Raw genomic sequence first — 12,199 nt, forward strand, 5'->3', positions numbered from 1 at the left:
GCCGAGAACGAGGAAGGGATATGACTCTATTTGGGTGATCGTCGACCGATTAACGAAGTCGGCGCATTTCTTACCGATCAGAGTCACTAACTCTGCAGACGAGTTGGCTAGGTTGTATATCAAGGAGATAGTACGTCTGCATGGAGTTCCCCTGGAGATTGTGTCTGATAGAGACACGTGTTTCACATCTATCTTCTGGACTCGTATTCAGGAAGCGATGGGTGTGAAACTGAAGTTCGGCACCGCGTTTCATCCGCAAACAGATGGGCAGACGGAGCGCGTGAATCAGGTCCTGGAAGATATGTTGCGAGCTTGTGTTTTGGATTTCAAGGACAATTGGGATGATTGTCTTTAGTATGCAGAGTTCGCGTATAATAATAGTTTCCAAGCGAGTATCAACATGGCTCCCTATGAGGCGTTGTATGGTCGCCCGTGCAGAGCACCACATTGCTGGGCAGAAGTTGGTGAGTGTAGTTTGCTTGGCCCGGAATTGGTGCAGGTGACTTCAGAGAAAGTTGACATTATTCAACGTCGACTTCTGACAGCGCAGAGTAGGCAGAAAAGTTATGCTGATACGAGGCGTCGACCGCTTGAGTTTGAGGTTGGAGACCATGTTTTTCTGAAGGTCTCTCCTATGAAGGGAGTTTTGCGGTTCGGTAAGAAGGGGAAGCTGACGCCGAGATTTATTGGTCCATTTCAAGTTCTGGATCGAGTGGGAGCGGTAGCATACCGCCTTGCTTTGCCCACACCTCTTGCAGGCGTGCATAACGTATTTCATGTTTCTATGCTGAAGAAGTACGTTCCTGATCCTTCGCATATTATTAGTTGGGAGCAAGTGCAGTTGAGTGAGGATGCCACTTATGTACTGCGACCGACGCGTATTCTCGACAGGAAGGAGCAGGTATTGCGTAGCAAGGTTATCCCTCTTGTGAAGGTGCTATGGACGCATCATAGTGAGGAAGAGGCTACTTGGGAATCTGAAGCTGAGGTCAGGAAGAGCTACCCTCAGATCCTTGAAGAATTTAAGAAGGTATGAATTTCGAGGACAAAATTTTCTTTAAGGGGAGTAGATTGTAATGACCCTGAAAATTTTGTGCTTATCTTTCCCTATGTAGTTGTTTTTGGGGTAATTAGCACTATCCTCGATTGCTTGTGAAATCTGCATCAATCACTTTAAATTGTATCTGCATGACTCAAAACGTGTAGATTAGTTAGCGCTATGTTACTCTGAAATCTGGGATCCATCTCTAAATCCAGTTGTTCTTGAGAATTTTTGGAAGATCTGGATCGGACCTGGACCGCGCGTCGAAAGTCCGATAGCGATGATCTTAGGCTGTTGTGGTCACCATGTTGGGCTTGACCATCACCTTGAAAATCAAGTCCAGAAGATGTTTTGGGTCGATTTGATTGAGTTCGGAGTGAAGAGTGTGAGAACGGTTGGAAATTTATTAAGCTTTTATGAAATCTGAGTCGTGTCGCTTGCGCGATGATTTTAAGCAATCTGACCGTTGGATTCTGACCCAATTTCACCCTCTGATCAGGGAAGGTGGCCCAGGCATATCCTTGTGCTTGTGGACCTGATCGAGATTCAGTGACCGTTGATTTGAGAGTGGTCCGCCACGGCTAATCTGAAGAGCCGGTCGGTACGAAAACTCAGCCTGACCTAGATCCATGGTCAGTGAGCTTAAGTCCGACCTTTCGTGGTATTAGGCCCACCGGAAGTGCTTCGTTGGATCGAGAGAGGCTTGCTTTGGTTATAACCTAAGTATACCTTGTCCTTGGGGTTATTTTCATCAATTTGAGGCCTATTTATAGTCCTTAAACCCTAGCTCTCTTTTCCATACGAATTTTCTCTAACCCTAGCTTAGAAAGAGAGAGGAAAAGAGAGAGAAAGTGAGAGAGAAGTTGGTGAATCATCTTAGATTCTTTCCTGTTCTTCTTCATCCTTGAACCTTCACTTTGAATCGTTATTCTGGCGATTCTGAGTTCATCTTTGGGTAAGTTAACCTAACCCTAATCTGTGTTACAGCTTAGAATAGTCTTGGTGTTGTTGTATCTCATTTCTATTCTTGCTTTAGGGTATTCTATCGCCGTTGACGAAGACAACTCGTCTGAAATCAGTTCGGTGTTCTTTTTTGGCTTAAGGTGCGGACTTTAAGTGTATAGGTTATGGTTTTCAAGGCTTTCAATGCCAGTTAATGATTTATTCTTGTTATGGATGAGATTTCACATGCCAAATGTTGTGTTTATGTTGTGTTCCTGATATGCATGTGATATATTGAGATTTGTGTATTCTATGTGTATGTATAAAGTACCGTATGCGTATAAAATATGAACATGTGATTGCCATGATTATTTGTCATGTATGTATGCTAGATGTATGTACGACAACTCCTTGGTAAAGGGAATTGTCCAAATGTGTGTTTTTCAACATATGTCATATATGTTGTATTGTGTATTCTAAGTGTTTGTAGAAATGCCTGAATGATCTAAAGTGTAACTTATTACACTATTTGCGGGCGTTGAGAAGTGATTCCCAACACTCCTATTGATGCGTATGATTTCCTTCATGTCAGTTACATTCTTTGTTATTTAATTTCAAGTCTTACTTATGCTTACATTTATGTTAAATTGATGTTCTTCAAATGTTTGAGTACCACATGATTGAAGGTGTTGTTCCATTACTGTTCTACATTTAATGCGAATATCTGTTGTAGGGTAATGTGTGTGGGACTATGCATTAGTCCAGGAAATCGGTAATCTACCTTAAGGTTGTGGCTGAGATCGCTTTCGCCACAAAGGACGTGATTAGACGAACCCAAGTCGTATTAGAGTTGTCGGCAGTGGTTTGGCCACGCGGAGTGTTTGCGCACTCTATGTCGTTCAATTCAACGTGCGCTCGTGCTAGTTGAGTTCGTCAAGTAACCCGATTGTCCGATGTATGTTCACCATGTATGGACGTTACTGCTTGAATCTAGGGTACCAGACTTACCAATGACATCCTGATAACCATGGTACCTTGATCCGCAAAGACTCATGAGCCGGACATGGTGGTATGGGACACCGTGGTTGAGCTGTCGGCCTACGCTGGGGTGACGAGCCTCCCCGTAGTGACCAGTGAGCAACTAAACTCGTGAGCCGATTATGGTGGTATGGGACACTATATTTGCGCTGTCGGCCAACATTGATTGGTGACGAGCCCTTTGTAGTGACCTCGAGCTTGCCTGGATACCGCATTAAGGTGACGAGCCTTGGTGTAGTAACGAAGGTATGATAGGCGTGCATTGATTGGTGACGAGCCCTTTGCTTCGACCTGAAACTATATGATCGTATGAGATGCCTTGGATTGATGACCCTAGAATGGATCACTGTTTGGATGGTGATATGAGGAAGGTACTTTAGCTTCCCAATCCTGCTGTATGAAAAGGACTAATAACAACTTGGTAATCATGTTCATGCACCGCATTTGCATGTGCTTTGTAGATGTGGCGCACTTTGAGGTGGTGTCATGCGTAACGTAAGATGAAGACGCTGAGGGTGTACGCCTGAGGGCACGCATTATTCTGCATGCATCCTTGCATTAACAAGAGTACTTAGGACTTGTTTACTTATTCTGCTTTATCATTACTGCTTGGTTGAACTGATAACATGTTAACCTGTGCTTTATTGTTCCACTGAGTTGATCACTCACTCCCACGTTCTGGGGCGGTGTTAAACACCCACCAGACTCTATCTTAGGTTCTGATGTTGCAGATGTGGATGCGACTTCTGAGGCAGAGCGGGAGATGGATGATGATGAGGCTGCTTTCTCTTATATGCAGTTTTCAGACGGGTTCAGTGAGCCTTGTTCTGATGCGCGGGATTCTGGGATTATTTTTGGGAATTAAATGATGTAATTTTGATACTTGTAATTTTGATAATAACACTTACATTACGACCTGATATGTATATGTACTTTAGGGATTTGCACTTGTACACATATATTTCTATAAGTCTTCCGCTTGCTTTCTTCACTTATCCCTAAATTATATCTGTGCTTTGGCTTAATCTATTCCATGTTTTATGCACTAATACAGACAACATACATCCATCATCAAATATGTTGCATAAGTGATGTTTTGGAACTCGGGAGCTGAGTTATGCTCGACCCCCGAATTTCAGGGCGTTACAATTTTCCTTTTAAGAAATTGCTGAGTAGTTCGAACATTATTCGAGTCACTGAGTTTGATCACTCATCAAATCTGCCAGACCATCAATTGCATTAATCGAGTTCCTGAGAAGATCCCTTCATGATTGTTGCATGCAGGATCTTAGAGAAAAGGCTTGTCTTATCCTAGAAGCAATTCGCCTGTAACCCATTAGCAATTGAGAAGGGGGTGAATCAAGCTTTAAGGACAACGTATTTATATGTGATTCAGTCTGGTATTAATTTAAATAATTTTACTTTCGACTTTCTAATATACTTTTTCCAACATTCTTGAAGCTTGATTATGAATACTGAAAGTGTTACATCAGTTAAACTGATGAACTGGGATCTGATCAGACTAGACCAATTCGACGGTACGAACTTTACCAGGTGGCAAGACACTTTGAAGTTTCTTCTCACTACCTTGAAGATATTCTACATTCTGGACCCCATCTTCAGCCTCTACTAGAAGCAACCTACAATGACACTTCAGAATAGATTGCTGCCAGAATTAAATGAAAAGAAGATGAACTGTTGTGTTATGATTATATTATCAACGCTCTTTCTGATTGGCTATACGATCTGTACATAGGAATAACTTTAGCAACGTAAATTTGGAATGCACTGGAATACAAGTACAAGACCGAAGAAGAAGGAACACAAAAATTTTTAATCGCCAAGTACTTAGATTTCATGATGGTAAATAATAAGCCTCTACTAGCCCAAATTCATGAATTACAGTTGATCGTAAATAAAATAAAGGCACTAAAAATCGATTTACCTAAATCTTTTCAAGTCGGAGATATTATAACCAAACTGCCTCCGAGTTAGAAAGACTACTGGAAGAAGCTACTACATAAATCAGAAGAGTTCACCTTTGAACCCAAAAACATCCTTGTATTGAGGAAGAATCTCATACTCGAGATAAGAGGGATAACGCCAACGGTGCATCCTCATATAAGGTGAATGTAGTAGAAAATTTATCCTAGAAAAATAACTATGAGAAGAATGATTTCCTAAAACCTAACAAAGATTAAGTGAAATTCAAGAAAATCCAAAAGAAGAAATACAGTAAACTTGAGGGCCCTTGCTATGTTTGTGGCAAGACCGAACATTTTGCCCAAGTTGTAGGGATCGTAAAAAGCTTAAAAAAAGATGATAATGCAATAGACATTGGTATCGTATCAATGATCATGGAAGTGAACATAGTTCAATAGAAGGTCCCTAGTTGGTGGTATGATACATGTGTCATAGTACATGTATGCAACGATAGATCTGTCTTCAAAATCTATGAAAACGTGACTAACGGTCAAGAGGTTCAAATGGAAAATGAAGGTTGATTGAAAGTTGTTGGCAAAAAAAACCATGAAACTAATGTTTATCTCTAGAAAGAAAGTAATCCTGATCAATATGCTGCATGTCCCATACATAAGTGAGAACTTAGTCTCAGGGAATCTTTTAAGCAAACCCGAGATAAGGGTTGTGTTTGAATCCGACAAGTTGATCTGGTCCAAGAATGGAAACTTTGTGAGAAATGAGTATGCTTATAATGGGATGATTAAGTTTTCATTGAATGAAAAGAATTCTTCTGCTTACATGATTAAGTCTGTAACCTTATAGCATGGTAGATTAACACATATTGGCTATACTACCATAAGACTCATGACTAAACATGGTATAATTTCATACAATGATAGTGAGAACGATAAATGTGAAGTATGCATATGACTTAAAATAACTAAGAAACCATTCCATAGTATTGATAGATTGTCTTAGATGTTAGATCTAATGCATACTAACATATGTAAGCTAAATGACATTCTTACCCGATGAGGCAAAATGTACTTCATAACATTCATAGATGATTGTTCAAGATGTGTATGTGTACCTGCTAAAATTTAAAGATGAAGCATTTAATGCATTCAATGTCTATAAATCTGAAGTAGAAAATCAATTAATTAAAAAGATTAAAATCCTCTATAGTGACAGAGGAGGAGATACTTTTCTAATGAATTTTCTAGCTATTATGAAGAGCATGACATAATACATCAGTGCACAATAACCTACACACCACAACAAAATGGTGTGGCCGACAGAAAAAAAATAGGACTTTAGTTAAAATGGTGAACTCAATGCTAATACAAGCAAAGTTGTCATTAAGCCTATGGAGAGAAGCACTATTAGTAGCATGTCACGTTCTGAATAGAATCTCATCTAAGAAAACCAAGACATTTTCATATGAAATATGGATATAAAGAAAACTTCACATAGGATATCTTTGTAAGTGCTATGGTCTCATGCTCCTTTGGTTGTCAAATTTTGTTGTGCCAAAACTCTATTTGTGTCTTGTGTTTGTATGTTGTTATATATGTTCCAGACACTGCTTCAGAAGTGCTTCAAGTTAAGTACAATGATCAACTTCAAGCCAAGTCAAGCCATGTACTGTAAACATCAATGTTTAAAGCTACATCAATAAAAAGTACAAGACTCAAGTACATTTCAAGACTCAAGAGCAACTTAAGTTGAAGTTTGATGTCAAGCTTTCAAAGATCTCAAGATCAAGCTACATCAAGTAGAGATCTCAAGCTTTGTAAAGTTCAAAGGTCAACAATCATTTGATAGAATAGAGTTTCAATGTCCATACTTCATGTCTTAGGTTTGATTGACCTTAGATTGACCTTAGGGTAGGTCATTTCGGATACATAATTCAAACTGTATGTTTATATATGAATTTGGTTTGTTCTAAGACTAGTTCTGGACCTTGTTTGACTAATCATAGCACTGGTTCGACCAGTCCAAGAAATTTCTCGACCAGTCCTAAGTTGTTGAAGATTTTTGAAATTTTTTAGTTAGCCCACGACCAGTCCTAGAGGTCCTTCGACCGGTCGTAGGTGTGTTCACGACTCGAACTTTGACCAGTCGTGGGTCTTCGACTCAAACTACAGCGACCTACTCATGCGGTCTATGACCAGTCCTGGGTCATCTACGACCGGTCGTAGGTGGTCCATGACCAGTCGTAAACACCCCACGATCAGTCGTAGAACGGTTTTCAAAGATCGCGCTTAAAAATTCAAAATGCCGTTGAAGCTATGACCAGTCGAAGTTTCCCTAAGACCAATCGTAGTCGTGATTTCTGCTTCTATAAATTGAGCACGAATCTTAGAATTTTATAGCTCAATTCAAAGAAATTCAAGGCTCCACTCTGAGATAAGTTAGTGTTCATTTTAAGCTACTTTATGCATAATTAATATTTCCTTTTGTTAGCTTATTTTTATTTGATTTTGTTCTACATTCCAATCTGATTTGAAAATGGGAAATTCTGTAATTCCTTCTTCTTGGAATCAAAATCAAACAGAGCTAGCCCATTTGATTTAATTTAAAATCAATTAGAACTTAGAACCATTTTAAGTGAGTATTGGACATTGAATGTTGATTTGAACTTCTACTCCGATGGGTTCTTTCGGGCTGCTACGAAAGGAGAAATCTAGGTATTTTACGTTTATGTAAAATTTCTATTCTTTTGGTTTTTGTTTGAGATTCGCTAGAGAAATCTCATTGTGTAGTTATCTGAGGAGAGCCAGAAAACTCAGAAAGTGTGAGTTTTTGGATTGTGTAAGCCCAAGTTAAAAAGACACAATTGTGAAGGTTTTAGGTGAACCTGTGAAACCTATTTTGTTAGTGAACGCTAATATCCCCTGTGTGAGGATATTAGGAGTGGAGTAGCATTCTGTGTGGATGTTGTGAAACAGTTGGTGTACACACAGGCGAACCACTATAATTCTTTGTCTTGTGATTTGAATGCTTGCTTAAGTTTTATATCTTTTATCATTTAAGTTTGTGGGATGTATGTGTGGATGTGAATGTTGTAAAATTTACATTTCACGCAAGTGTGTGGAATGTTATAATAATTTAGATTTAAATTCTTTCAATTTATTTCAATTCCTTACTATTTATTTATTTCTCTTCAAATTGAGTTTTTGATACAAAGAACGTTCTAGAAATACGGTTGTCCTGCCATAAACCCTTGGTTTTTATGGTGTAAGGTTGTCCTTAGAACTGAATTCGTATCAACCTCTCAATACTTGTTTATTGAGGTTGATTTTATTTCAGCATTGTGAATTGATTTATTTTATTTGGCTATCTCTTTATTTTATTCCGTTGTTATAATTATAATTTGGCATAGTCCCATTCCCCCCCCCCCTCCACTCTTCCCCTCTAAGACGTATAGCTAGGCTGTTTCAAGTGGTATCAAAGCCTAATAGCTCGCTGTTATTGCTTTTTATTTGGATTTATTTCCTGAGCTAACGATCTAAGCTATATAAAAGATATCAAATTTTGATGGCCTATCAGTCACTAGGCCTCCACCCTTTGATGGCTCCAACTATGCCTATTAGAAAGCCAGGATGAGGATCTTCCTCAAATCAATGGATGAAGTGTGTGGCAAGTCACAGTGACTGAATGGAATTCTCTTACCACTGAAGTGACTGGAATCGATGGTTCCAAATCAATAAGAGTAACTCCTTATTTCTCTTGGACCACCCTTCAGAAAAATGAAAGTAGTGCCAATACAAAAGCACTAAATGCAATCACTTGCGCACTATCACCAGATGAGTTCAAAAGAATCATATCTTGTGATACTGCAAAGCAAGCTTGGGATATATTAGAAATGACACACGAGGGTACTACAATTGTCAAAAAATCTAAAGTCCGACTCCTCACAACCAAATTTAAAGAAATTCATGTGGAGGAAAGTGAAATATTTATGGACTTTTACATAAGATTAAATGACGTTGTAAACTCAATGTGGGGTCTTGGCGATAAAATCCCAGAAAGTAAAGTGTGTGCAAAGATACTATGCTCTCTTCTTGAACGGTTCAACTCTAAAGTAACTGCGATTCAGGAACTTCGTGATACGGACAATATGAGGGTAGAGGAACTTGTAACGCCCTGTAAATCGGGGGTCGTGCATACGCTCGACTCCCGAGTTCTTGGGGTCACTTATAACCAGTTTTCATTAATATGTGATTAATCCAGTCTAAATGCGCATTCTGAAATTTCCTGGAACATGAAGCACAACCACACAAGTCTACTGAAATGGAAGAAAATCAACTATACCTATATATACATGTCCAAAAGAATATAAACAGGCACACAAGGTGACGCCCAACAAAATCACAAAAAGAATGACATGTCCAAAAGAATAAAGCTGAACCACTGCTCGGCGATCCAATGACCCATCTACTAATCCGATGGGGTCTCGCTCATCAACTGGAAGTAAGGGAACTCGTCCTCCTCCTCAAGACTTGCATCACTAGGCTCCACGTAATCTATATCTCCTGCATCTACGAGCGGGTCTGGTTGGTGTTTTAAAACACCGTCCTAGAGTGGGAGTGAGTGATCAACTCAGTGGGTGCTATTACTCTTAAGTTATCATAGGCATCAATTATAATATGATCTTAATGAAAAATAGTCAATCATAAACATTTAAATAGTCTTATTAATGCGCATGCATACAGGATGATATGATATATACCCTCACCACAACGCTCCCCCGAGCGACTCCATCTAACGATCACGTATGACAACACTCCCTCATTGTGACCTCCACTGTCGAGTCGCCACCCTAACTAGTGCGATACAATGCGATCGCGTTAGCTGAGTTATTAGTTAGGTCCATTCATCCAGCAGATTGGGGAATCTGGTACACCCCACGTAATAATGCCCTAAACTGGGTGCGAGGCCAAGACCCCCCAATGCGTGAGGCCGAGACCCCGCGGTCCGTGATCCCGTCGGGTTCCTCATCCCTGACTTCAATCACATGAGGAGTGCCGAGAGAAAGGGATCACTCGCGGTCACTACGGGGAGGCGCAGTACCCCAGCGTAGGCCGACAACTCGGATACAGTGTCCTATTCCACCATGCCCGGCCCACGAGGCTGTGGACTAGTTCCAAGTGGGTTATTGATGGGCTACAATGGTTGCAGGGTGGATCAGGTTCCATATATTTGTGAGCAAACAGAGTTAACAAATAAGGTTGGTCAGATAGTAGGTTAGACCGCACGGGTCCAGGAAAGTACGTGGCAGGACGGCATCGGGTGCAAGTGACCCATGTAGTCTAACTATTGTCACCCACCCGCACTCGCCCACATCCATGAGTTTAGCTTCAAGGTGGTCCTACCAACGGGGCCGCCCTCGCTCTCATCGTATTCCTGACCAACCCAAGAATTTTGGGTGGTGATTCATAACATGTCAACTATCCATGTACCATCTAGCATAAACAACATCATGTTCCCATGCTCCTTAACATTCAATTTCAAATTTCTACTAACAAGTAAAGCTAATAATATCATGAACAAGGTGTGTGTGTGTTGTGTGGGTTGGTGAGGAAGTTAAGCACTTCCCACCTCCCTTAGAACTAAAATGCACAAAAATCAATGAATCATACATGTTATAGGGCACATCATATGAGAAAATCAAACAAGGCATGAGCATGTAATCATCCATACACAAAATCATGTGAGAGGCAGGAACAACATCATATGAGAGCCAAACATACAATTCCATACAATCCCAACAAACATGCAATTCCTAGGGTTTCTCTAGATTCTTCAAGTATAGCATCTAAGCAATCAAAATCATTAAACTCATACTAGAATTGGTGTTAGGCCACCTAAGAATAATAGTTCGCACCTATGGATCGTTGAAGTCTTGGAAAACGACCTAGAAACACCGAACCTGGTGCCGATCGGTCGGAATCCTAAGAGATTTCACTTGCATGTTAGAATCTCATGCAAAACATCTCTCACACAAGGGTTTCAAGAAAAAAAGGGTGAGGGTTTACCTATGCAAGCAACGGAAGCAGTTCTCGGTTGTGGTGGAGGGTTTGTTGAGGAAGAGGCGAGGAGTTGCAAGAAGCGGACTCCCTTGGGCCCCACTTTGATCTTTGGCCCACCTTCACTCTCCTTCACACTCTTTCTTCTCTCTTTACTCTCTTTGCTTCCTCCTTCCCCCCCTTTTTTTTATCTCTCCTCTCTCCCTTTGTTCCACCTAGGGCAAATTCGTATGGAGAGAGGGGGTGCCCAAATAGGGCCTTTATATAATGCCAGGTTTCGTGTAAATGGCCCTAAGGGTTGGGTTTTTACTATACTAGCCCTAGGGCATATTTTTCTACCATTTTGGGGCTATTACGGGGCGTAGGAGTCGACACCCACCGTTGGATAATTGACCCTAGCGATGATCTACATGTAGACACGAACGACCTGCCATTTGGATGGTTCGATTGACGGGTAGGATCAGAATTTAGTTCAACGGTCATCGACTATTGATCGGGGCCGCGGCTATACGGATATGAGCAGAGAAATATCCTCACTCCATGTCTAAAGTTTGGTCGTAAACCGAAGGTCCGAAATCCTCAACTTTGCATAAAAGTGGACTACTTAATTCACTTAAGTTCCAACTCCTTCCTTTAGGGTATTTGCACTTCTCATGCACTCATCCTTCGACTTAAGTTAAGCGGTTCTGGATAGTACCCCAGTTCGACTCCCGCGATGGGCGTCAAGCCCAGTAAGATGGACATTATTCTATAGTTTTAGAACTAGTGGCCCACCAACGAGCGGTTTAGAGTTTGTTTGGAGAATCGGGGCAGTTCTGGTGGCCCTCTGGCCATAAAACTTATAGGATAGGTGCTCCATGGCCCGATCAAGGGCCATGTAAAATTTGGGGACGATCGGATATGGAGTTTGGTCGCACGGGCCCGATTCGTGATCAACGGTCACCGTGCCATGATCGGGACCCAGATTTTGTGGGCGCGCATAGATAAATACATTAGACCTTTATCATAAATTTGGAAGAAATCCGATGGCTGAAATGCCTGAAATCCTAGTTTTATTTACCAGTGCCAGATTCCAATTTTGGCATTGGTGGGTTGCATTTGGCAAGTGTCGTTGGGACGGCCTGAATAGTTTATTTCTAGATGTCCACTGGGTCCATGGTCCGTGATGGACCACAAGCCCAGT

The sequence above is a fragment of the Magnolia sinica genome, chromosome 3, assembly GCF_029962835.1.
Source record: "Magnolia sinica isolate HGM2019 chromosome 3, MsV1, whole genome shotgun sequence".
NCBI classification, from domain to species: Eukaryota; Viridiplantae; Streptophyta; class Magnoliopsida; order Magnoliales; family Magnoliaceae; genus Magnolia; species Magnolia sinica.